General features: G+C 38.4%; 1 protein-coding gene and 1 pseudogene across 5 annotated transcripts in view; one reads left to right on the forward strand and one right to left on the reverse strand.

Annotated features, from left to right (window-relative positions):
* LRRC4C (leucine rich repeat containing 4C) overlaps positions 1-27,328 on the reverse strand; it is a 1,431,417-nt gene that overhangs the window by 153,838 nt on the left and 1,250,251 nt on the right. For 2 of the 5 annotated variants that reach the window (XM_061381176.1, XM_061381181.1), the window contains one exon: positions 17,784-17,958. The exons of the other annotated variants lie outside the window; for them this stretch is intronic. The gene's annotated coding sequence lies outside the window, so the exon portion shown is untranslated. The remainder of the gene's footprint in view (positions 1-17,783; positions 17,959-27,328) is intronic. 5 annotated transcript variants of the gene reach the window in all.
* Positions 3,669-3,738, forward strand: LOC133227202 (U2 spliceosomal RNA; annotated as a pseudogene).

A 27,328-nucleotide genomic window follows, 5' to 3' on the forward strand; every position in this document is an offset into this window, starting at 1 on the left:
CATATCTTCTCTTACTAATTACTAAATGGTATAGTATTCTTGATAGATAATCTTTCTTATCTTTACCGCCAGGATCCTAATTTAGAAGGCACAAAGATATCGGGCTGAGAAATGTGCTCCTAGGCACTCTGGCAGAAGGCAGGAAGTCATTTTCTTTAAACCACTGCTTTAGCTTCAGCCACAGTTATTCATTCTCTTTTAGAAGGAGGAATTCATTTATGTCTTCAGGAGACAGATGTATCAAGCCATCGGGTGTTTCTGCCAATCACCTCCTGCCAAAGCCCTGATGTTTTATTTCATTAGTGCAGGCACTTTCCATTAATTTAGATACTGTTTAAGAGTGTTAGTTCCAAAGGACATTGTTTCTTGGCTTTTCAATTCTGAAGGGCTATTTAATACATTACTGCAATGAATTGACCCTTTGCCAAGAAAGAAGCAGTGGCCACCCAATCCTAATCAGTTTCTGACAATGTGATTCTAATGCTTGGCCTGATGATATATTTATTGTGCTCTACCTGGAACTGGCAGAAACAAGCCAGAAGATTTCTACTGGCTGAGCAGTAAGACTAAACAAAGCACATTATATGAGTGCTTTCTTCTTTCCTTCCTTCCTCCTTCCCTCCCCTTCCTTCCTTTTTTCCTTCTTTCTTTCTTCTCTTCCTTCCTTTCTTTCCCCTCTTCTTTCTCACTTCTTTCCTTCCTTTATGCTTTCCCTCCTTTCTCTTTTTCATAAAAATAAGAACACAAGAGTACTCTACTACATGCCAAGTGTGAGAGACACTGTTGATGTCTAAAATCATATATCCTTATCCCCATTCTTTGTCATTGCTAAATAAACCTCTGTTTTATTCAGCTCCTCCATGCACTCTCCATGAAGATTCAAAGAATGGATCTTGACTCATCTGAGACATCACGGTTTCCTCATTTCCTTTGCTAGTGATTGGTCTGAGTATACAATTCGAGCCAATAAAACATAAACACAGGCTTAATGGAGATTTCAGAGGAAGTTCTCCTTAATCTTAAAAGACTCAAGAAAGAGCTAAACTCTTTGGTCCTGGCCTATATCATGTCTGGATATGATGTTTAGCAAAGAAGGGGACGACAGAGGGTGAGATGGCTGGATGGCATCACCGACTCGATGGACATCAGTTTGAGTGAACTCTGGGAGTTGGTTATGGACAGGGAGGCCTGGTGTGCTGTGATTCATGGGGTTGCAAAGAGTCGGACACGACTGAGTGACTGAACTGAACTGAACTGTTACAATGTCTTGTGACCAAAGGAGGCATTTAACTAAAGACAAAGGTGACAAGAACACAACAGTAGAGCAAAATGATGGAAAGATGTTTGTCCTTGATGCTGCTGTTGATCCAGGGGGATAAACCAGAACCACTCTTTCCCTGAACTTCATGTTCTATGTGAAAATACAGTTCTTTACTTTCTGAAAGTCAGCAGACATTGTTAAGCGTTATACTAGGCCATGGGTGAAATATCAACAGAGTATAAGATTCTGTAATCGAATTAGCCCTTCAAGAATGCTGGAATTACGAAGTGAGCTACTCTGTATAGTTAAATATTACAGCAATGTGCTTGTCTCTTAAAAATAGCAAAACTGAGCATTATGATTTATTTAGATCATGCTCATAGTCTGCACATAAATCTGACATTACCACAATTACAGTGAGGAGGATATTTTACAGTGATGCATCCAACTTTCTGGACTGCAAGTCTGTACTTGGACCCAATCAAAATGTTTAGATACTTACATGAACTTGTTTCACAAATAGTTGGAAGCTTTGGAAAAATCCACCTCAAAAACAATTTCTGTCTAAACTTCTCAGTTCTTTCAACTCATTTTGGTTCTCAGTTTTTTCAATATGTGTTTGGAGAATGGTAATTATTTGAACTATCTAATTGCAATGCCTGCTGCTGCTGCTGCTGCTGCTGCTGCGTCGATTCAGTCGTGTCCGAATCTGTGTGACCCCATAGACGGCAGCCCACCAGGCTCCCCCCTCCCTGGAATTTTGCAGGCAAGAGTACTGGAGTGGGGTGCCATTGCCTTCTCCAATGTCTATAGATATATAAATATATACATATTATACATTTACTTAAATATATTTACTTATATAGTTATACATATAATTTCTTCACTTACATATAAATGTTTATGTATACAATTTATTTCATATGTCTTAGCCTTTTTCCTGGTTTCCTCATTTCCTTTGTTAATCATTGGTCTGGGTATACAATTTGAGCCAATGAAACATAAACTTAGGCTTAATGGATTTCAAAGTTTTCCTTAATCTTAAAAAACTCAAGTAAGAGTTATACTCTTTGGTCCAGGGCTAGATCATGTCTGAATATGATGTCTAGCACTAGTTCAATCTTATGTCTATATTCTTTTTGTATCACTTGTGGGCAGGTTCAACGCACGATACTGGATGCTTGGGGCTGGTGCACTGGGACGACCCAGAGGGATGGTATGGGGAGGGAGGAGTGAGGAGGGTTCAGGATGGGGAACACGTGTATGCCTGTGGCAGATTCATTTCGATATATGGCAGAACCAATACAATATTGTAAAGTTTAAAAATAAAATAAAATTTAAAAAAAGGAAAATAATAAATCAATAAAAAAATGATCAGTTATACTTTATGACCAGTTAAGTTACTGAGTAGATATGGCAAATAACAATCTCAACACACTTTTCCTTCTACCGTAAGTGTTGAAACCTGTCTTTTATTAAGCCTATAATAACATTTTGACTCTAACCTAAATCTGTTCTGAATAGTAAGAGTAAAAAAAAAATTCAGATTCTTCAAACTATTCTTTGCTTAAAATCCTTTTGGCCATCTGAGTATACTTAAACCAGTGAGGAATAGCTCACTTGCTGCATTTGAACTTCTCAGTGTCAACAAACCAATACATCTAGAATCAAAATATGAACATACTGATAACAGCATGATTATTAACCAAGTCCACAGAAAGACAACAATGAAGAAAATGATGACAAACAGCTAAACTGTATCAGTTGCTTACCATATACCAGGCACTCGTACATCCATTTAACTTCTTTAATCTTCACACTAACTCTCCAAGTTTCAGCCTATTGTTATCCGCATTTTGCAAATGAAGTAAAAAGACACAGAAAGAGCACTGATTTGCCCAGGGCTTCACAGCTTACAAGTTGAGTGGCAAAGACAAATTTAGGGAAGTGGGCTGTTTTACCTTAAAAAACCACCAAAGTGGTCCACCCCCAAAGTGTCCTCTTCTCCGTGCAATTAAGAGAACTACAGAAATACAACAAGTACTTGTCCAAGGAGCTTTCTTGAGAGATGACAGGACAAGCATCGAAGACCATCATTCCTGTAACCAAATTTTCATCTGAAAATAACATACAGGTATAAAGCACTAACTGGGGTTAGTAGATTGGATGCAAACTATTATATATATATAGGATGGATAAACAAGGTCCTATTGTATAGCACAGGGAACTAGATTCAATATTCAGGGATAAATCATAATGGAAAAGAATATCTAAAAAGCATATATTTGTATAACTGAGTCACTTTACTATACAACACAAACTAACACAATACTGTAAATCACCTATACTCCAATTTAAAAAACTACAAAGGAATAAAGCACTAATTCACTAACAAGCAGTCACTGACATCGCTTCTCTGCCTTTTGGCGAAGATCAAGTGTAGTATCTCTCCATATATGGCTATTTTAAAAACTAATCCTGCCTCTTTCCAAAAGATAAACAGAAAATGTAAAGTGCATGCATACACAAAATGATTGCCAAATATATATAGAAGAAACAATTATTTTAAAAAAGAAAAAAAGGAACAGTGAATGTTCTAGTAAAAAGGAAAAAAAAAATTGAGTCAGGTGAGAATTTTCTCCCTCTCTTCATAAAGTTGCCCCAAAATGTGTAGGTTAGAGTTATATCTTATCAGAAAGGAGAACCATTTGGTGTGGCTGATATATTTTCCAGTGCTGAGGAGAAGGGATTCTTCAGTGGGGTAGCAAATATTGTCTTTACTGGAAGACAATAGAAACCACTTTCATCTTGCCTAACTGACAAGGTTATAAATCTGGGCAATAAAAATGAGTTCAAAATTTATGAGATATGGGAAGGGTATGACACAAATAGCCAAGTTCAATTATAAAAGCACGTATCTTTAAAACAGAGAACATAACCACTTAACACTAGAAACAAAAGTTACATGCACTGATGAAGCTGAAGAAAGGACACTCTTTGGCCAGAATTTGAAATTTTTAACATACACTCAATGAATCGAGCTACCTCATATCCCCAATGGGAAAAAAAAAAAAAAGACACATACAAAACCTCTACAAAATACTACACAACTCCCTGAATATAGTAGGATCTTACTAATTTTGATATATTAACTGTACCTAACTCAGTGGTAAAATAATCTGCCTGCTAAACAACTAACATGGGTTCAATTCCTGGGTCCGGGAGATCCCTTGGAGAAGGAAATGGAAACCCACTCTAGTATTCTTGTCTGGAGAACCTCATGGACAAAGGAGCTTGGTGGGCTACAGTCTTTGGGGTCATAGGAGAGCTGGACACTACTTAGGACCAAACACCACCACCAAAATTACAAAAATAGCTACAAGATCAGTTTCTAAGGCAGAGAGGAACTACAGTAGTGTTTAAGAGCACAATTTCTGTGCTAGATTGCTTGGATTTCACACTGTTCTGGCTATAGGATCAGTAATTTTAAACAAATGTGATTGAGTTGCCTGTAAAGATGAAAATAACCCTGGTAGGTCATTTTAAGGGTTAAAGAGGTTAATACATCATGACAGAAAATGCTCATTGTCTTCCCACATCCACTCTCCCCTGCTTCCTTTTACTACTTTCCAAACAGGGCTGTTCTGCAGCCCAACTTCAGCGTCACCATTCACGTTATAACCTATAGGAATGGCAATCCCAGGAATCATGCAATACGGTGGACTCATTCCCTTGTTGCTCAGTCATATCTAACTCTTTATGACCCCATGGACAGCAGCACACCAGGCTTCCCTGTCCTTCAATGTCTCCTTGAGTTTACTCAAATTCATGTTCACTGAGTCAGTGATACCATCTGACCATCTCATCCTCTGCCTCACTCTTCTTTTTTTGTCTTCAATCTTTCCCATATTGGCAGAATAGAAGGCTACCCAATTAGATTCTAGGGTCCTCTTTATCTTTTGCAACAAAGGCTGTTCATGTGACTAAGTTCTGGATGACAAAATGTGAGTACAGGTGATGTATGCTGCTTCAGGATCAGGTTTGTAAATGAAGCTACTTGTCCTACAGCCTGATATGGGGGCTTGGTTTTAGACATCCAGCACTACACAGAAGAGGATCCAACCCAACAGCATGAAGGAGGAACCTGGGTGCTGGGAGGATGTTGTGGACAAGTGCATCACTCCTACCTAGGCCATCCACCTCTTTGTTGTTAATGTGACAGATAAATGAAATCTAGATCCATTGTACTAGGACTCTGCACTCTAACAGCTGTCTATTGCTTATTAAACACTTCTGCGTAAAAAAAAAAAAAAAAAAAAAAACTTGGAACTGTGCTTGGCACATAGTAAACTCTCATTAAATGTTAGCTACCATCTCAATAAGTGAAAGAGCCAGTATTTGAAAATGGAGAACACTACGTACATCCAAAACCCATGTTCTTTTCTTTCCGGGAAAGAACGCTGTCTCCAGCGCACAGACTGAAAAGGCAAAATTATTTGCTATAAGCACATCAGTTGGCAACACTTTAAAATCACTTACAGTAGAAGAGGGTTTTTTTTCCCCACATTCCCCAAGCTTTAATGCGATTCTCAGTTCAAAATCGCTTTTTTTAAAAGGTATTGGTTTTAAAGTTAGTTTGGCGAATAACGAAATTATCTGCTACTTGTGCTTTGGACTCACTCCTCTTAGTCATCCCATAATACGTAGAGTGGTGAGACATAAAAGGGCCAGAAAAGAGCTACCTGCATATTCTTCAAGTCAAATTTTCTGACCATTAGACATACAGGATTTGCTTTCTGTGGGCCATAAAAGATTATTTTCCCTCTAACCTGAAGAATGCATCCAGGCTCTCCTTGAACAGCCATGTCTGCAACCTGATTTGGATGAGAATTCCAATATTATCATTCTGCCTCTCCTCCCAAACCTTTATCCTGGGTAGAACTGCCAAGAAGAGGGATCTCATCTTCAGGATCAGCTGTGCTTATTATTTCACAACCTGCTCTCTTTCCCCAGCACAGAAGATGGGGAGCACTTTCCACATCTTCCAGTCTCCCAGTTGCCTGTCTACCCACCTGCTAAGAAATTCACAAATTTGAAACATACACAGACAAGGAATTCCTTGGTGGTCCACTGGCCAAGGCTCCTTACTCCCAATGCAGGAGGCTAGGATTCCATCCCTGATAAGAGGACTAAATCTCACATACCAAAACTGAGTTTACATTCTGCAACTAAGACCTACGGCAGCCAAATAGCTAGATAAATATCTAAAATATTTTTTTTAAAGAAAAGAAACATATACCATCCATTTCTACATACATGGCATTTCCACATATATGACAAATGGGCTCCTTCAGGGAAACAGAGAAATCCATTGTTGCAGGATCACTTTACAACACTGAATTAAATAGCTGAAGGTCAGGGTCTCGTGCCATACATTTAAAAGGTCAGACTAAGTGTTTTTGTGCTGGGAATAAATGAGAAATCTGCTGTTTTGATGGCAACAGAGATTTAAATAAAGCTTTCTCTTCTTATCTTCATTCCCCTCCCATCTCTAGCACAATTAATGTTGCTTCCTTCCGTTTTCCCATAGCACTTTGTGCAAAATTCTATCAACATCTCTTCCAGTGTGCTATAAATATCTGCTTCCATGCCTTTTTTCCCTGAGTAGACTCTGTAGGTCTGCCTTTCGTTATCCTCTTGGCGTGATTGATCTCATTACTTTGCCCTTTTACTTTACCTCATGTATTTCATGTTCGTGCTTTCCAGTGCCGTTTTATTATTGCAGCTGTTGAAGTAATTTAAATATGCTTTGAGAGTATACATAATGTTGGGAAACTTATTTTTCAAAGTGAACCTCACAGATTTAGACATTTTAAAAGGGCTTCAATTTTGTCCTTCTTTATAAATCCTCCGTAGTCTAAATACTCCGTTATCTCCTTTTGCAACCCCAAAGTGTCTTAAATTAAAAACCACACTTCAACTAAATTCACAACCAATGAAGAAGATCGGATTGTTCTCTTTTCTGGAGGATAGACACAGCAGGTATTGAATATTTCCGCAAAACTCAACTCCTAACAGCACTAATCGTGCCATTTGGCACTAATGTGTTTTCAGGAATTAAAATCTGATCAGTAGAGTTAGGAGCAAGACAAAAAAATATATCAATAAAAATTAGCTCAGGCAGACAAGTATGTGGTCTGCATTTGATGGAGGGATTATATGCATACATAAATAAACCATTATAATCCTCCTGCTAAGAGTCTGAACAATTCATGATGATTTGAGCTGCTGAAGGGGCAATGGCAAATCTAAACATAATTTGTTTGTTTGCAGGATGAGAAGGAAGAATTCGACAGGTTTTGAACACATGGAGATAGTCCATTTCTACATTTGTAGAATAGCTAATATGGTATTTCAGTAAAATCGTGGAGCATGTTTTCCAGTGTGACTTTGTAAAATAAATTTTAAAAATATAAACTGCTATGGTCAAGTCCTATTCCAACAGTTCCCAAGGCACCATCTAAATACTTCATCAAGTTTATCGTGTATTATAGTGACTACAATATTGCTAAAGGTACTGAGAGTAGAAAAGGAAGTCACAGACACTTATGAAATCCTATGCTTAGGTATATATGCTTGGGGCTTCCCTATTAGCTCAGTTGGTAAAGAATCTGCCTGCAATGCAGAAGACCCCTGTTCAATTCTTGGGTCAGGAAAATCTGCTGGAGAAGGGATAGGCTACCCACTCCAGTATTCTGGCCTGGAGAATTCCATGGACTGTATAATCCATGGGGTCACTTCTCTTTGTGAGAGACATGACTGAGTGACTTTCACTGTCATGCTTAGGTATTTTATGAAATCCTTACAACTCTCTAAGGCAAGTTTATTAACCTCATTCAAAGATGAAAAAAAAAAAATTAAGAAAGGCTTTGAATCTTGCCCCAATGGAATATGATTGAGACAGAATTCAATGGAAAATTGCTTTGGCACTAACATCCATCTTCTCCCATTGCCTTACACTGGTTGATATAAAATTCATTTAAAAATGTTGGATTTCAGGGCATGAATTACCTCCTCTCTATTCAACACACACATATGCATCACTCTTAATTTCCTCTCTGTCAAAGGCCAATTTAAAATTTGCCTTTATCCTAAAACCTTCCCATTTTTGATCTCCAATGGCATGCACAGCTTCTATTACACAATTCCAATCCTGGGAGCATACTGTCGTGGCATGGGATGGGGGGAGTTGAGTAACTAATTATTTCTCAAAACTTGTTATGTATCATCAGATAGATTATGATAATTCTCTTAACCTAAGAAATATGTCCAACTTCATATCTAAATTCAACAACATATATCATCTTGGCCCCTGATAAATATATATCAAAACTTGTTCAGAATTATTATAACTCAATTATTATACAATATTAGTGAGTGGTACTTCATACATTAAAGTTGTTTCAATGTAGTCAAGTACAAACATGATCTCTAGGAAGCCATTGTGTTTAAATGAAGTGCCTATTGGGACCTTGTGAGGAACTTTTTATGTAAAACTAATAATTGTACCTTAAAGTATAATATGTGCAAGTCTGAATTTTCATCTATTAAGTTTGCTTCCAATGGGAGTACAACTGCAAACTGAAAAGAAGGTAGGGGAATATAGAATGAAGTTCAATAAAAGTAAATAATAATAATGGTAGGTCTGTATACTAGAAAGTGTAATAGACTCCCTGCTATCTCCTGGAACATATTTAACTTTCTGTAATCACTGCTTTCATAAACTCCCTACTCAAACCATCATTGCTTTCTCTGTTCCTCTTCCATCTGGAGATGAAATTGCATACAGACAGCAAGTCAATTGAAAGAAGAGAAATTCAATCTTTTAAGAGAGTGGTATGAAGGTCAGCAAAGGATCCTGCCCCTTACTGTATCACTGATTTTCCATACAGTACAAGAAAGGGTAAGAATGCCTTTCTGGGGAGAGAGTCTTTTATACTTGGTTCCATCCTACCAGATGGTGAGGTCCTTCAGACACAAACAGTGCTTTCTACTTGGTGAGTGAATTGTTATAGCATCTATCTAGTCCATGTTTTTCTACAATGAGAAAATAATACCATTAACTATTACAGCCTAAAGTACTTGCAAATAAGATACAGGAGGGTCATGGGTTCACATTCCATCACAGTCCTTCAACCCAAGAATAGTTGAAAAAAAATCATGATGCTTCCTAAATTAAGTACAAAGCAAATCATTTTGTGATTCTGATATTATAGAAGAAAAGATGCATCTGATTGTATATTTTTATGATTTTATGACAGAGCTTTAAAATTCACCCTGAAATTATATTATTTTTCTTTTCTTTTTTTTAATTTATTTTAATTGGAGGTTAATTACTTTACAATATTGTATTGGTTTTGCCATACATCAACATTAAATTATATTAAAATATTATGTATTTTAAAAATGAAAACATAAATAAGCCTTCTTTTGGAAAAATGCCATAAATTTTCACGACTGATTTAGAATTTATATAACTTACAATTGTGGCACTGGCAAAGAGATCAGTTGAAAATAAAAAAGGTTAAAAGTACACCATTTCACACAGGACATTTTGGGACCCATCTGGGGAGTCTATTTAGAATCGTGATTATCAACACAGGCTGTATGCACTTCAGAATCACTAATGGAGCTTTTGGAAATTTACTTATCCCTGGAGAGTCTGAATCAGTGGGTGATGCTCCCATATTGATAACTTTAAATTTCTTCAGGAAATCCTGATGCACAGTAGGGATTGAAAACCACTGATTTAGAGACTCTAGGTAAAGTCATTTAAGTATCTTACCTTACCAAGCCCTGTTGATTTCAGCCCCTTTGAAACCTGGTTTGAATTCTAAACTTTTCAGCTTTCACCTTCTGAAGGATAAAGCTAATATTAGTACTTAAAGGTTCTGTGTTTTAGATAGAAACTTAGCTTTACAGGCTTCAAATAGGATTACTTTGAATTTATTTAAAATGTACAGCTGATGTTGCTATCTCAAGGACTTTCCAGTCTCATCTCATCCTAGCAATAAACAGATATATTTCTCATAATAAGGGATAATCACAATGATGCCTAACAATCAGTCAACATAAAATGTCTGTTTAACTTAAAAACTGTTCCACTGAAAGAATATGTTGAAAGTTAAATGCCATAAAGAATAATAGTAGTTAACATTTACTGATTTCTTTCTATGTGACAAACAGTTTAGGAGATGCCTACTCTTTTCCCTTTAATGACAACAGCATATAGTGTATATTACCAGTATTCTTTTTTACAGTGACTGTTACTATGCCTATTTGCTATTATTTCTATGACAAGGAAAGCAATATTCAGGAAACATAAGTTCTAAAGGAGATTATAGTGATAGCATCCAACCGTGACAAAGTTCAAAGTCTATTTTACTTGCTCATAAATATCCCACCATACCACCCCCAATTATTACCACTGCTGTACAGCAATAACAAAATCAAACTAACAAACTTTCACTTTTTCTTTCTCCTTTATTTAATCTGAGCTCTGTCTTCCTAAGTACCACACAGTAAATAGTAAATCCATATGAATAGTGAATAGGTTGTTGATAAATAGCCTTGGTTTTGTGTATTCTTTTGTGATAAGATGTACATTTCTTATCCCTGCCCCACTTCAGGAGGAAAAGATCCCTGCAGAGCAAGTTTTAGGAACTCTAATGAGTCTCTGAGATGATCTTTATTTGTGGGGCAGATCCTGGTATATCTGGCTAAATAATACTCTTTTAGAATTTGGAATTCCTTCTTAGAATCTGTATCTCCTGAAAGAACTGCTGAATGGAAGGAGGTTATCTCACCCAGTGAAGTGAAATTCACTGGGTCAGGTCTGTCTCTTTGAGACCCCAAGGACTCTAGCCTGCCAGGTTCCTCTGTCCGTGGAATTCTCCAGGCCAGAATACTGGAGTGGGTAGCCATTCCCTTCTCCAAGGGATCTTCCCAATCCAGGGACTGAACTCAGGTCTCCTGCATATATATAAAGCTAACCCCCCATGTGCGGTTTCTTAGGTTAATGCAAGGATTCTCGTAAAAGAGCAAGTCTTGTACACTTTTCCTCCCATTCTGGTGGACAGTCGGACTGATGGTCTATGCTTGCTAGAGGTGATAATGAGAGAATCCATTCTTTTGATAGATACATAAATAAAACAATTTTTCTAGTAGGATCGCCATGACTTACCAATCCAATTAAGGAAAACGTTATGTATCCATTTGCTCAGGCTGCCATCACAAAATACCACAGTGACTTAAAATACCACGGAAATTTGTTTTCTCACAGTTCTGGAGGCTAGAAGTCCAAGGTCAAGTTACCTGCAGTTCTAAGTTCTGAGATCTCTAACTTGCTGCCTTCTCACTGTTTTCTCACAGCTTTTTTCTCTGTGTACATGAAAGTCTGTGTCCACTTGTCCTTTTTATAAGGACAGCAGTTGTTTGGGATTAGAAGTTGCCCTAAAGACCTCACTTTAACTTAATTACCTCTTTAACAGCATTATCTCCAAATACAGTCACATTCAGGGACACTGGAGGGTCAGAACTTTGAAATATGAATTTTAGAGGACAAGATTCAGCCCATAATGCTCACTCGTTCTCTTTAAAAAAAAAAAAAAAAAGCAGAGATAAATATTAAGACTTAAGATTCTCTTCAATTTTATATAAAAACCTCTACATTTTCAACCAATCTAAGAACCCAAATCCTTCTTCTGATGAGACAGAGGTGAAGAAAGGAGAAGAGGAGGAGTATTGACTTTCATTTTAACACAGTTGCTCCTTGCACAGTTGATTGGAACCTGGAAATTCAATAAACAAAGATTTCCGCTCCCACTGGGTGTACAGCTGCAACTAACAAGATCATTGACTGTTTATAGGCAGAACGAAGTTGAGCATTATCATGCGTATCTGGTGATTTTGATCACCGTAGTGTACACAAACAATCTGGATAAGCCAGCTCTAATGCTCTTTTCTATTTTTCCTTCTTCAATAACGTGGCTACTGGGAAAAAGGCTGAGCATAATGACGCTGGAGCACCTACTGTAAGCCAGGTGCTGCCATGGAGATGTAAACTCTCAATTTGAGTAACCTGTCAAAATTCATAAGAGGTTTTCAGGCACTAAAGTGTTGGATGCATTTTATGCATCCAAAAATAATTTTCATCAACATTTTAACTCCCAATTCAACCCAGATGTATATCCTATCTAAAGAAAAACAACTAGCCCTGCCATTCAAAAACCAGTCCCCAAGGGATCCCTTCCTTTCCAGTAGACTGGAAAACCAAGGCTTTTTAAAAAAAATATATAAATTCTATAGTTTCCTCTGCTTTGCCATCTGTTTCTCTATCTTTTCAGCAGCACTAAATGTTGGAAAGACAGCAGAACAGCTTCATTTTACAGATCAGGAAAGAGAGCTTCAGAAGGGTTAAGTAACTTTCCAGAAATGGTGGAACACAAAGGCTGGTAATGAAAGTTAAATTTGTTTCATTACTAACTTTAAAACTCTATGTAATCGAGAGGATTTCCTAACTAGCATATATTGGTAGTGGCTAGCATGTTACAAAACAGATATTTGATAATCTGTTTTGCACTGAACTATGTCAGCTATGCCCAGGTCCTGGCTCTGGCTGAAATGGACTCAATGAATACGAGCTGGGGCTATTCCTTGCCCCCTTAAACTACTAAAATAATATTTCTGTTCAACCTTAAACTTCTCATAGGTGTTTGAAGCATTCATTCTTCACTCTCATCAACTTTGCAAGTAGATTCCCTTTGGCTATGTGGGTGAGGGCACGTGAGGGACTCTTTCAAGACTGGTACATATGGATAAGCTGGTGGACATCAGTGGTTTCATTCTCAACTACATCCCAGACCCAGAGCATCAGTGATAGCATTTTATTTTATCACATCCTATTATTTGACAAACTAGAAACAAATCACAGAGCGCAGGCCACTTGCTTTATCTCCTACCTCATTCAGTAATTGATATAATTCCAGTCAGACAAGCATTCAGTCCTATTCCAAAAGGTTCTATCTGAAGTTCAGTGCTATAAAATATCATTAAAAATCTTGCATGACACATTCATCCATGTCTGCACATTGCAATGGGCAGTCTCCAAATTGACTATAGCCAGAACAGACATATACTCAGGAGTTCCAGAAACCTGAAAGTTTTTCATCAAGTTGAAGCTTTTTGAAGAGATGGAACCAATAATGGAAAAATATTTTGAGATTTCCATGAGAAAAGAGTTATTTGGTGGCTTTCTTGGAGCTAACATTTTCCTCCAACAGCCTCAAAAATGAAAAAGCAAAAGCAAACAGAAAAAAAATAATCAAGACAAACAAAAAGCCGCAACAAAACTCATTCACAAAGAGCAGGCTACAATAGATCCAATACTGCATACTCAAGAACAAGATAAAATGAGTATCTGGGACTATAATGAATTTCAACTTTTCTTGATTCACTCATGTTTGATTCAGAAATTGAAGGCAATGATAAATACATAAGGAAATTGCTATGAGTTCTAGATTGGTAGATGATCCAGGTAAACCTATTAATAAGAATTTCATCTATGAAACAAGAACCATGATCCATGGAAGAGATTCTGTGAACCCCTTGATATAATTGAAAAATTGTGTGTATGTGCAGAGAAAGGTTAACGTCCTATGGAGAAACAACAATGGTCCTCAGACTCATTCAACTTAGTATATCCAAAAAAAAAAGTTGTTGTTAGAAATCATAATTTCAATAAAACATCTTCATTTAGTTTAAAGTCCCAACCAAAAATCATGTTGGAGGAAAACAAGTCTTATAAAAACATTAATTAAATTATCTAGACTCTATGAATACAGTGTAAACCTATGATTCATTTTCCTTTTTGTGCCACTGCAAAAAACACCAAATGCATTACTGCTTCAAAAGGCAAAGAAGAATCCTGAATTTATCTTTTAAAATGCATGCAAATTCAAATTCTTCACTCAAAATCAATAATCTATATACACTAGCTCTCCTACCTTTAGTCACAGATCCTACTTTGTGGAATGCCTGCACTTCCCTGGAGTCCAAAATTATGTAATTGTATCAAAACTAGCCAAAGTACCCAATACTTGGTGAAACTCTTTTATTTTAATCAGTTATTATAGCTTAACTGTAAAAACATGTTAGGACCTAAAATTTAGCAGCAAGCAAGTTCTCAAATGGAAATCAATGTGAACATTTGTATAATATTGTTATACCAATTATTATACAAATATAATATATATAAAACATATTATATAAATTATACAAGTAATTGTCTTACTTTTAACTTTGTAGTCAGGCTATAATCTTTGTTCAAAACTGTTAAAACAATAGTATCAGGTTTTCAAAGGTGTGTGATTTTGAAATAATATTTTCTTGTATAATTTATTGAATGAACCACAACTATATTACACTAAATTCCAACTATATATAATCCCTTTTATAATGCAAATGAGGTCATTCCTGTACAAATGCAAAATCACCCTCCATTAATCTTATCTCCCACATTCTATTCATAATTTTAATGACAGCATAATGCCATTAACATTATATCTTGTAGGTAAAATACTGAAAGTAAGACCATACTTCTAAATTATGATCTACTAAGGAATATGTATGCATATCTGTGGACATATACATACATATTTATATGCACGGGCATATGTACATATATGCCTATGTTTATAAATTAATACATATAAACACACACATATATACATTTCAGATATTATCAAATGAAAATATTTTTGAATTTGAATGCAAAGATTAGGCAAAACTCATACATTTGGTTTATACCACAGGATTTTGGAAGGGATTTAACAATTAACAGTTTAATTTGACCTAAGATAAGCTATTATCACCTTAGATTTCTTCACTCTGTCTCTGTGTTTTTTAGAACAAACTTACAAATATAAAATAGTTACACTATAAAAAGTAGAGCTTACTGATTATACTGGGATCTTTTCTTTTTCCTTGATAAACATTATTGGATAACTTAGTTAAAACTAGTTAGTTCTTTGAGTTATATTGATTCATCATGTTTTTAAAACCATGTGTAGATATGTTTAAAGACCTAAAGTAGTGTCCTAAAACATAAAGGCCTAGAACAAATTTAATAGCACTATTAGATAGACTAATTCAGAATATCATGATATTGAATGTTACAAATGGGAATTTTACTCAAATTTAAATTGTATTGCCAACAGAGGGATCGAATCTTGCTCTAAACAAATTCTAAGCTCCAAGTGTTCACTATTCTATTTATTTTTTACAACATTGATTATCTGCTATGTACCGAAGAGGTACATGAAGAAGTCTGGCTCTTACACAGGAAAAACTCAAAATTATGTGGGGAAGATAGATAATAAACATGTAATTACTAAACAATGTGATAAGTACCACGGTCAAGGTGTGTACAACAGAGGTTGTGCTATAATAGAAAGTTAAGGTCAATTTATGTTAACAACCAGTGCACACAATATACTAAATGGAACAAATAAAGTTAACTGTTTTAAGGCAAGAGCACAGTTCAGGACTTCTAACAGACACATGAGATAAAGAAGGTATAGGAAAGCAAAGAACATTTATTTAATACATTATTCTTCTAGTCCATTTGTTTTAGACAAGTAACTGAACTGTCTGGATGGGCTCCAAGAAAGCCTTCTTTTACAGTGGAAACTACTGTATTACAAACCACGACGTTCCATTCCATTTTACCATAAACATATTTTTTTTCATTTAGATCCTTATTTGTTGGGATGTGAAAGGAGTTGTGAATCCCTACACAAATCAAAAAGGTAAATACAATTCTGTGACAAATGACCACTGTAACTGTTATTCACTTGTGGTTATTATGGGCTAAAGCACAAAAGAATGACACACGATTTGATTGTTGAAAACAGAAACAAAACCAGATTTTAAGTGACTCCTTTTTCTGAAAACCAGTTGACGGTTCTAATGCAGGGTATGGAACCCTAACAGCTTCTTACTTGAACTCTTTTTGATGGCAACGCAGTGAACGTTTCAACCAGGTCTGCAGTCCTCCTTTCTTCTTGGGGTTGGGGGTAGGTGGACAGTGGCTGGGTGGGCATCTGACATGGAATAGACATGCCTGAAATCTCAGTAGGCATCAAAATGAAATTCTCCAGATATCAAAATGGCAAACCATTCCAGAATTCTTGCCTAGAGAATTCCAGGGACAGAGGAGCCTGGCGAGCTACAGTCCAGGAGGTCACACAGAGTCAGACAAGACTGAAGGACTGAGCACACACGTACCCATAACAAAAGTAGAACTGAAGGCACAGCAGGAAGCTTACAGAGAAGGAGAAGAAGCAAGGATTGTTGCTGTAGTCACAAAGAATGGAATTCCTGTCTGGTGCTGCTTCGGTCATTTGGCTGCTCCCCAGATGCATGAATACTTCTGAGAAACAGCGAGATTGCTATCTAGTGTGGGAAGTCAAAGGAAATTTCAGGGGGAGGGACAGATTCCCGTCAAGCCTCTGGCCATAGCCAGGGCTTCCCTTTTAATGAGTTAATATAAACATCAAACCAAGTGCTGAATCAATGAATTCACCTACTTAATTTTGTAGTTAATTAGTGGAAGCAAGTCTAAAATGAAGTGCTTACCCTGCAGAATTGCCACACACGCAAAATAGGCAACTCTAATGCGAAGAAGAACTTGGCAAGAAAGAGACAGGAGAAGAAAGAAATAAATTTGACAAGCATGATTTAAAAAAAAAAAAAAAAGAAAGCAACAGAGAAGGGCAAGAAGATGTAAAGAAAGGAAATAAGCTGGCCAGAATATCTGAGAAAAGGAACAAGGGAAAGGCATTTCCATTCTCTCTGGCAAATGCAGTCTTGTTACCTGCAAATAGTTTTGTGAAATGCCTTAGACTCTAGAAAGAGAGTGCTCAAAGGAATACTACAGAGCATCTAAATCCAGCTCCTCATTTTACAGGTACTGAAGGATACAAACAGGAAACTTGCTTGGAGTCCTGAGGCCAGGGAGTAGCAGCATCAGTCCTGGAAAAAGTTCTACTTGAAAACAGCATTCAGCAGTGGGAAATGACCATTACCAAGATGCTGTTGGGGAAGCTGCAGAGATATAGGCTCACTTTCCTGTTTTACCCAGAACCACCTGCTCCAGGTTTTTTCTAGGGCTCTAATGTTTATATCTTATGGCAGTGTTCTAGACTATTGAACTATTGAAGTTAACTGAAGTTAATGACAGATACAAGAGTCATTTGTCACAAACCAATGAACCCACACAGACACAGTAACTTATCTTGCCAACTATAATGAAATTAGCAGAATATTTTTTTTAAATACCATTTATTACCATAATCATTCACCTTTGAAAATGTCATTTGGAACCTAATAAAATGACAAGAAATTTAAAAAGAATAAAAGTCAGTTTTTAAATCATATCAACTTAATTTTGTGAGAAACTCACTGCATTCGGCTTCTCTTTCACGTTTGTTCTTGCAAACTTCAGCATCACACCCGCCCATTTGGTGGATTCTCAGGAATCAATGTCATGTATAAGAATAATGTGGAAATATGGCCAGGAGATGTAAAATGGTCAAACTTCTTTGTTATGCTCCTTGTAACTTTCATAGCACAGGAAGCTGGGAAAAAATGACATCATAAATGTGGACCTTGATTAAGCCTGGGAAAGCCATCATCGTGTGAACACTACAGAAAAATGAAAGCTAGTAGACCTCCACAGAAGACACACCTGTCTCTGCCCACAGAAGCACATTGTTTTGACTTTGTACCTTCACATCCCTGCTAAGCAAACAGCCACAGGAAACCTGAAGCTCTGATCTACTGCTCTTCAAACAATGGCTCTCTAAGGGTACCCCGCAGAAAGCTCGGCAAAAGAGAATTTCTCTTATGTCAAAGAAAGACACTGTCAGATGGGGTCCTCTAATAGAAAAGGTTGCCTGTCCCCAAGTAGAATCTTTGAGGCTCTTTATTAAGAAAATTAATGATAATCTATTAAAAACAAAGCACTGCTCTCTAAAATGTTGTTAGATCACCAATTAGAAGCTTATAAAGGAGAAAAAAAATTTTTTTTTCAATGGCAAAGTATATACTGAGCATGTCTTATAGGTAAGGCTTGAGGTGAAGACACAAAAGTAACGGCCAAAGGACTGACCTCAGAGAGCATTCAGTCTAGGTGGGAAAACAGATAGTAGGAACACAGAATGATTACCATACAGAGCAGGATATGGGGAATGAAAACAGAGGGACCAGAGATCAAACTGCCAACATCCGCTGGATCATGGAAAAAGCAAGAGAGTTCCAGAAAAACATCTACTTCTGCTTCATTGACTGTGCCAAAGCCTTTGACTGTGTGGATCACAACAAAGTGTGGAAAATTCTTAAACAGATGGAAAAATTAGACCACCTTACCTGCCTCCTGAGAAATCTGTGTGCAGGTCAAGAAGCAAGTTAGAACCAGACATGGAACAATGGACTGGTTCCAAATTGGGAAAGGAGTACATCAAGGCTGTATATTGTCACCCTGCTTATTTAACTTATATGCAGAGTTCATCATGTGAAATGCCAGTCTGGATGAAACTCAAGCTAGAATCAAGATTGCCGGGAGAAATACTAATAACCTCAGGTATGCAGATGACACCACCCTTATGGCAGAAAGCAAAGAGAAACTAAAGAGCCTCTTGATGAAAATGAAAGAGGACAGTGAAAATCCTGGCTTAAAACTCAACATTAAAGAAACAAAGATCATTGCATCCAGTCCCATAACTTCATAGCAAATAGATGGGGAAACAATGGAAACAGTGACAGACTTTATTTTCTTGGGCTCCAAAATCACTGCAGATGGTGACTGCAGTCATGAAATTAAAAGATTCTTACTCCTTGGAAGAAAGCTATGACCAACCTAGATAGCATATTACAAAGCAGAGACATTACTTTTCCAACAAAGGTCCAGCTAGTCAAGACTGTTTTTTCCAGTAGCAATATATGGATTTGAGAGTTAGATCATAAAGAAAGCTGAGTTCCAAAAAATTTATGCTTTTGAACTGTGGTGTTGGAGAAGACTCTTGAGAGTCCCTTGGACTTAAGGAGACCCAACCGGTCAATCCTAAAGAAAATCAGTCCTGAATTTTCATTGGAAGGGCTGATGCTGAAGTTGAAGGTCGAATATTTTGGCCACCTAATGTGAAGAAGTGACTCATTGGAAAAGACCCTGATGCTGGGAAAGATTGAAGGTAGGAGGATAAGGGGACAACAGAGGATGAAATGGTTGGATGGTATCAATGACTCGATGGACATGAGTTTGAGCAAGCTCCAGGAGTTGGTGATGGTTAGGGAAGCCTAGCACGCTGCAGTCCATGAAGTGGCAAAGAGTCAGACATGACTGAGCAACTGAACTGAACTGACCTGAATACCATAGCCAAGATACAAACTGAAATTGAGAGGAGAAAGAGTTGAGAAATAGAGTCCCTCTGGCAAAATGCCAGGTTTTGGGGTCCAGCACTTATTTCATAAGAGAGGCTTTACTAGTAGGAGAATGACACAGAAGCAGTGCCTTTGGAAGATAAACAACTGGTGATAAAGATAGACAGGACTGAGAAGGCTAAATCAGGACATGATTATAGTTATCTGGGCCTGATAAGTGCTAAAAGCCTGAGTTAGGTTAGGAAAGGGGCATATTCTACATAGAGTGTAAAATAAGAACCTACTCTGTCTTGCCAGCCCCAAGGGACAGGAAGCAGTGGTTCAGATATTATAAAACAGTGATTAGCCCAAGCCTCTTCCATTTGTTTTTTAAAAGGCCTTAGAGTGGGGGATAAGAAGCCACAATTGATATTAAAACCACTTTATATTCTTTGAACAGAAGATATTGGGTCAAATACATAGGAGGCAATCAGGAGAATATTTCTCAGCTGTCAAACCATGCCCAGAATCCACAGTCTATTACCACGTACATAGTTCTTTCTCTTTTTATCTTAAGCCCTAGAGAAAAATAAATGACACATGTCTCTAGAAGGTCCTTCAGAAGTCAGGTAGGAATTCAGGACATGGAGGTGAGGCTCTGGGGATCATGTGTGTGCATCTGTATGTGTGTACACGGGCACTAAGTGAGCAAGCATTGGTGTCCCCAGCTCCTGCCATGACAGAGCGTTGTGCCTGCTTTCCCTGTTCCTGCAGGGTTTGTCTCATAAGCAAAAGAAAGGGAGGTATGCTGAAGGAGTAAGAAAACTGATTTGGGGCATTGCCTCCAATCTGGCCTGATGCCCAGATGAGCTGAGAATAGCAATTTTGTTGGGTAGCTTCTTGGGAACGACAGCAAAAACAGTGTCTCAGAGCTATGTCCCCTTCTGCCTCTCCCACGTACCATCCTCATGGGGAAGAGTAAAGAGTCTTAGGAACCACTGAGGAAAGGGCCAAGTGTTCCTTTTCTATCTATGGAAGAAGACGTCTTCTGATGGTTACAGCTGAGTAAAGAAATGCACGGCACAGCCTCATGCAGCCAAGCTTGTGATTATTAGTATCACTGCATCTAGAGGAAGATGGCCTGCCAACCACTAATATCTGCAGAGGTATTGAAAGTTCAGTTGCCAGTAGACCATTGAGAGATGAAAGGTTTCTTCACTTTCCCCAACCTATGACAAACAAGAAGCCCTCCTAAAACACCTCTTAGGTTTGCGTGTGATGATCTCGAATGGTTATATTTAACATAAATGGGGAAGGTAAAGCTTTACTCTTACATCTAGACTTGTGGTGGAGCAGCTGCCCTGGGTTAAACTAGAGGCTGAAAAATACTATAATGGATTGTCAAAATGGAGACTACCTAAGAAAAGAAGGGGAGGGGAAGGCAGAACAAATAAAAAGCAAACGAAGTTAAAGGAAAGACTTACTTTGGCATTTCAGTTTCTTGAATCTTAAAAAAAAAAAAAAATTAAGATTTTTTTTGTTTTTGTTTTTAGTTAAGTAATCTCCTGTAAGAGGCAGCATAGCAAAGCACAGAAACTGCAGGTTTGACCCGAAGTTCAAAAGAGAACTGCTATTTATCAGTTCTGTGATTTGAGGAAGTCATTAAGCCTCTCCAAACTTTCCATTCTTCATACTAAAAAATGCACTTATTTGCCTGTGGGTTCAATGTTGTTACAAAGCTAAAGCATATGGAATAGTACCTACACATAGTAATTACTCAATAAACGTTCCCTATTATTGGTTTCTTTTTAACCATTGGATGCTTTAGAACTGTGGTGTTGGAGAAGACTCTTGAGAGTCCCTTGGACTTCAAGGAGATCAAACCAGTCAATCCTAAAGGAAATCAATCCTGTATATTCTTTGGAAGGGCTGAAGCTGAAACTGACGCTCCAATACTTTGGCCACCTGATAGGAAGTGTTGACTCATTAGAAAAGACCCTGATGCTGAGAAAAACTGAAGGCAGGAGGAGAACAGGATGACAGAGGATGAGATGGTTGGATGGTATCACTGACTGATTGGCCATGAGTCTGAGCAAGCACCAGCAGATGGTGAAGGACAGGGAAGCCTGGCTTACTTCAGTCCATGGGGAACTGGACACAACTGAGTGACTGAACAGCAACAACAAATTATTGGTTCCTGATACTATTGTTATTATTATTGAAATTTTGTAAGACTGTGAGATAAAATATGTAAAATAAACTACTACTACCATATAACAGGTAATCAAAAATGCCCATCTTGTTTTAACTTTCTAGGCACAGCCTCTTCCACCAGTAATTTTCTCTATGAGAAGCATATGAACATGGTTTGAGTCTCAAATCACTGCATGACAGAAGCATGTCATTGCATAAGTATGAATATAGTACCTATACTATGCACTAATATGTCCCCTTCAGAGTGTGAAGACTACAAAAGAGATTGTTCCCAGTCCTAGAAACTTCTGAGCAGTCCTCTGCTTTGAACAGGACTTCTCCACAAATATCAGTATTCAAAGCCCAGACACTTATTTCCTCTAACTCACCCATTAAGAAGCAAAGGATACTGTGTCATATTACCTGAGTCACCATCCCTGGGTGGGCAGAATGGAGAATTTAGGAAAGGATGGCGTGACTGCTGAGATCTTTGCAGTGGCAAATTCAGTGAAACCAAAGCTCGGTAGAAGCACACCCATGGCTGGTGCAATTGACCAGGAGTTTGGGTATTTGAAATTATTTAAAACCTCTACCAATAAAGAGAAGAGGATTCTTTTGTTTTTGCTTTTGTTTCCTCACTTCCAAAAAAGCCTGTAAATTCCCTTTCAAAAGCAAGCACTTGTTCCTAAGAGATGAGAGGAGCAATGCAAAAATAGCATGAATGCAGATGAAGTTGTTGCTCCGAAAAATTGATAACTAGAGCCAGATGATTGCTGGAAGAATAGAACTCCTTCAGTTTCAGTTTCACTTCAGTCGCTCAGTCGTGTCTGATTCTTTGCGACCCCATGAATCACAGCACACCAGGCCTCCCAGTCTATCACCATCTCCCGGAGTTCACTCAAACTCACGTCCATCGAGTCAGTGATGCCATCCAGCCATCTCATCCTCTGTCGTCCCCTTCTCTTCCTGCCCCCAATCCCTCCCAGCATCAGAGTCTTTTCCAATGAGTCAACTCTTTGCATGAGGTGGCCAAAGTACTGGAGTTTCAGCTTTAGCATCATTCCTTCCAAAGAACACCCAGGGCTGATCTCCTTTAGAATGGACTGGTTGGATCTCCTTGCAGTCCAAGGGACTCTCAAGAGTCTTCTCCAACACCACAGTTTAAAAACATCAATTCTTTGGCGCTCAGCTTTCTTCACAGTCCAACTCTCGCATCCATACATGATCACTGGAAAAACCATAGCCTTGACTAAACAGATCTTTGTTGGTAAAGTAATGTCTCTGCTTTTGAATATGCTGTCTAGGTTGGTCATAATTTTCCTTCCAAGGAGTAAGCGTCTTTTAATTTCATGGCTGCAGTCACCATCTGCAGTGATTTTGGAGCCCCAAAAGATAAAGTCTGACACTGTTTCCACTGTTTCCCCATCCATTTCCCATGAAGTGATATGATTGCTGGAAGAACAGAACTTCTTAGTTGGTTATTAAAACTTCAATACCTATATACAACATAGCATTACAGATAAGTAGAAACAAAATTAATCCTTGTAGCAAGTTACAATGTGAAACAAAATAACCCATCCTTCCTGCTTGCAACCATTGTGAAAGTCAAAGTGAAGTCGCTCAGTCGTGTCCGACTCTTTGCGACCCCATGGACGGAGGAGCCTACCAGGTTCCTCCGTCCATGGGATTTTCCAAGCAAGAATACTGGAGTAGGTTGCCATTTCCTTCTCCAGGAGATCTTCCCGACCCAGGGATTGAACCCAGGTCTCCCACATTGTAGGCAGATGCTTTATCATCTGAGCCACCAGGGAAGTCCTTTGGAACCATTAGACCTATGGTTATTTGTGATTATCTCTGCAGCTGCAAATTCCTCTTATCTCTCAAGAGCCTCTAAATTCCATCTAGGGATGTATCTGACCCTCAGTTCCATTCCCTTCAAGGCCGTGATTGGTCCACAGGTGAGCATATGACCTAAGTTAGTCTAATCTCAGGATGCTTTCTGGGAATAATGGGATAAAAGTGTGAATCTTTTTTTTTTTTTTTCTTTTTTTGGTGGAGGGATGAGGGAGTGCAAACCCAATAGCCTAAGGATGAAAATAGTCCATGTAAGAATACTAAGCCAAGAGAATTACAGGGAAAATAGAGCAAGAATTCCCATGACATTGTTAACATCTGGATCAAATCATAACTGAACTCCATGCACTGCAGACCTTTTCAATTGCATGTCAGTAAATTCTCTGTTTTTGCTTAATCTAGTTAGATCTTTTAGTTTTTTCCAATGTGAAACATCACAGCTGATACAAGACATCAGTTTCACACGAAAACTCTAACATGGTTGAATTTAAACTTTTGATCTATTTCAATTATCCTATCTATTCTTCTTTCAAACTGTAGAGTTATACCAAATATATCAGGAATTTACCATTCCAAATTCATAAATTCATCTTCCAATATTATTTTTCCTTTTTTTCATTAAGCAATCTGCCCTTAACTATTTTTAATTTTGTTCTGCCTTGAGGCACATACCTAGTGATTATTTCATAATATTGTTGTATGAAAACACCTCTTACATTTTTACAAATAATAGCTTGAGTGTTTTCTACATGCAAGCATTCTGCTAAAAGCTTCACATGCATTATTTCAATTATAATTCACCACAACTTTGTACTATATTAATTCTCATGCTGCACATGAGAATGTGAGGTTCAAAGCCGTGAGTAAATTGACCAAAGCCACAGATCTAAGCGGGGACAGGTCTCCAGTCAAACTGGCTCCTGTGTCTATGCTGTCAAACTTTCCATCTTACAGAATCATTGGCCAGTCTAAATAAGAAACATGCACAGTACCTGGAATACAGCATTTAGCATTTGGCAGCTACTACCATTGGGGCTATTGAATATGAATATTCACTGGAAGGACTGATGCTTAAGCTGAAGTTCCGATACTTTGGCCACCTGATTAGAAGAGCCTTAGAAAAGCCCCTGATGATGGGAAAGATTGAAGGCAAAAGGACAAGGGGGCAACAGAGGATGAGATGGTTAGATAGCACTACCGACTCAGTAGACATGAATCTGAGCAAACTCCAGGAGATGGTGAAGGACAGAGGAGCCTGATATGCTGTAGTCCATCCAATCACAAAGAGTCAGACATGACTTAGTGACTGAACAAGAACAAATGCGGCTATGCTTTGGGAGATAAAATTTGATTCTAAAATTTCTAGTATATGAATCTCCCCCCAAAGCAAAAAGTTCCTCTTTATTTAACAATACAAAGTCTCTGATGACTCAGGGCTTCCCTGGTGGCACAGTGGTAAAGAATCTGCCTGCTGTGCAGGAGAAACAGGTTCCATCTCTGGGTTGATAAGATGGGAAGATCCTCTGGAGAAGGAAATGGCAACCCACTCCAATATTCTTGCCTGGGAAATTCCATGGACAGAGGAGCCTGGTAGGCTACAGTCCATGGGGTCGCAAAGAGTCAGACACAGCTTAGCAATTAAACAACAACAACAATGCTAATGACTCATTTAGCCCTGAAATACCCATCATCTCTTTCAGGTGAGTATCTGGGCATTTGTGCCGGGAAGTCTAGAGACAACTTTGATGCCAGTTGTAGGGAAAAGAGAGGGGACCTCTGGGTGTCAGAACCCACTGGCTGCTCCAACCTATCTGTGATGCTCAAAACCCTTCATGTGTCCTTTCTATAAACACCTAGATGTGTTGTGCTTCAACCTGGCCCACACTGAAAGGCCCGGAGCCGCCTTACAATGAACAGTAGACAGAGAAGAATGGGACTGAAAGCTTTAATACAGACAGAGCCTCTGTCCCTTCTTGGCTGCAGCCAGCAGCAGCAGGGTTGGGCCTGAAGTGATGGCGCGGTGCCGGCAAAGCACTTTGGCACATGCCGGGATATGAAAGGCTCTAATGAGACCCATTTCACAATTCACTGGCCACGTGCATTCAGCAGGCAAAGATTTCTTCTGAACGTCCCCACAATATATCCTCCGGCCCAGGTCTGCAACAGGTCCCCCATCACCCACGAAACCAGATCTCTCACTGTCCCCTCACGTCTCTTTCTTTGGCAGTAAAAATCAGCTCAAGGAGAGGCAGCAGCCTTCCTTGAAAGAGGCAGGAGGCACTTGCAAGGCAGAGCTCTCAGGGTCTACAGGAACCTTCCTGAGACCTGCAATGCATGCTAATCCTTCTCCAGTTAAGAGAGTGGGCTCTGTCATAGGAAAGTCATTGTTCTTTCTAATTGTCAGAGACTGCTGCTCTGCACTTGCCTGCAGCGATCCGATTAACATATCACCACAACACCAACCCTTATAATATGTTTTGTGTCCTACCAACAAGGGAAAGCCCCAACCCTGCTTCCAGTCACAGCTTCCATCTAATTAGGTCTTTAATAGGTAAACACAAGAGGGAATACAGAAAGCCAGAGAGGAAGCTCTATGTCTGACTCACTCTCTGCCTAAAAGTGACTCCTGGACTTGGAATATTTTTGTGGCTATAAGGAAAGAGTTGAGAAGGTGAGAAAAGAAAGAAAAGACAGACAAAAGGGAAATAAGGATGGAAAGATAAGGGCTAAGCATTCAGGGAGGTAGGGAAGGAGAGGGGGAGCATGAGAAGAAGGAAACCCTGTTTGCTGCTTTGGGGAACTGAAAAACATGTAACTTCTGCTGGAAACGATTGCCATGGCAACGTTCAAACAATACAGAAAAAGCCTTCCTAGTTCCATTCTTGCCTTCCTGAACAGCACTGTGTAGACCTTAACTCTTTTAGGATGGCTCCTGACTTTCTGCCTTTTCAGTTAGAAGAAATCACAGTCCCCCAGTCACTCCCCATAATGCATTTGAATTCATTCACCACACCCAGGCTCTGATCCCTGTCCAGGGACCTGCTTCTCTCTAGAGATCCACTAACTATACTCAGACTTCTCTCCGCTCAGGTTACAACAGCCAGGCTCAGAACAGAGCGATCTCTCTCTCTCTCTGTGTACCTCCCTCCTTTCCTCCCTCCCTCCCTTTCTCTCCCTCCTTCCCCTAAGGTTGTATAAATCAGCACATTCTGAGATCGGCTCACATTCAATCTTAAACTATCCTAGAGAAGCACAATTGTTACATTTTCAAATGCCATGCACCTTAAAAACTGAAACTTTTAGTTACTGAACTTTCCAACATCATTATCAAGTCAATGGTTAAAGAAAACCAAGCTATTGTCTTGAGAATGAGTTCCTTAATACTATGATTCCTAGGCTCAAAAAAAAAAAAAAAAAACTATATGGACCATAGGATATTTATTAAAACATTGCAAATAAATCAAATGATTTGTTCTAGACAGGACCACATCTACAATTACAGATGATTTTAATAATTAGAGGGCAGTAGCAATCATCCTTAGA

This window comes from Bos javanicus, chromosome 15, assembly GCF_032452875.1.
Source record: "Bos javanicus breed banteng chromosome 15, ARS-OSU_banteng_1.0, whole genome shotgun sequence".
NCBI lineage: Eukaryota > Metazoa > Chordata > Mammalia > Artiodactyla > Bovidae > Bos > Bos javanicus.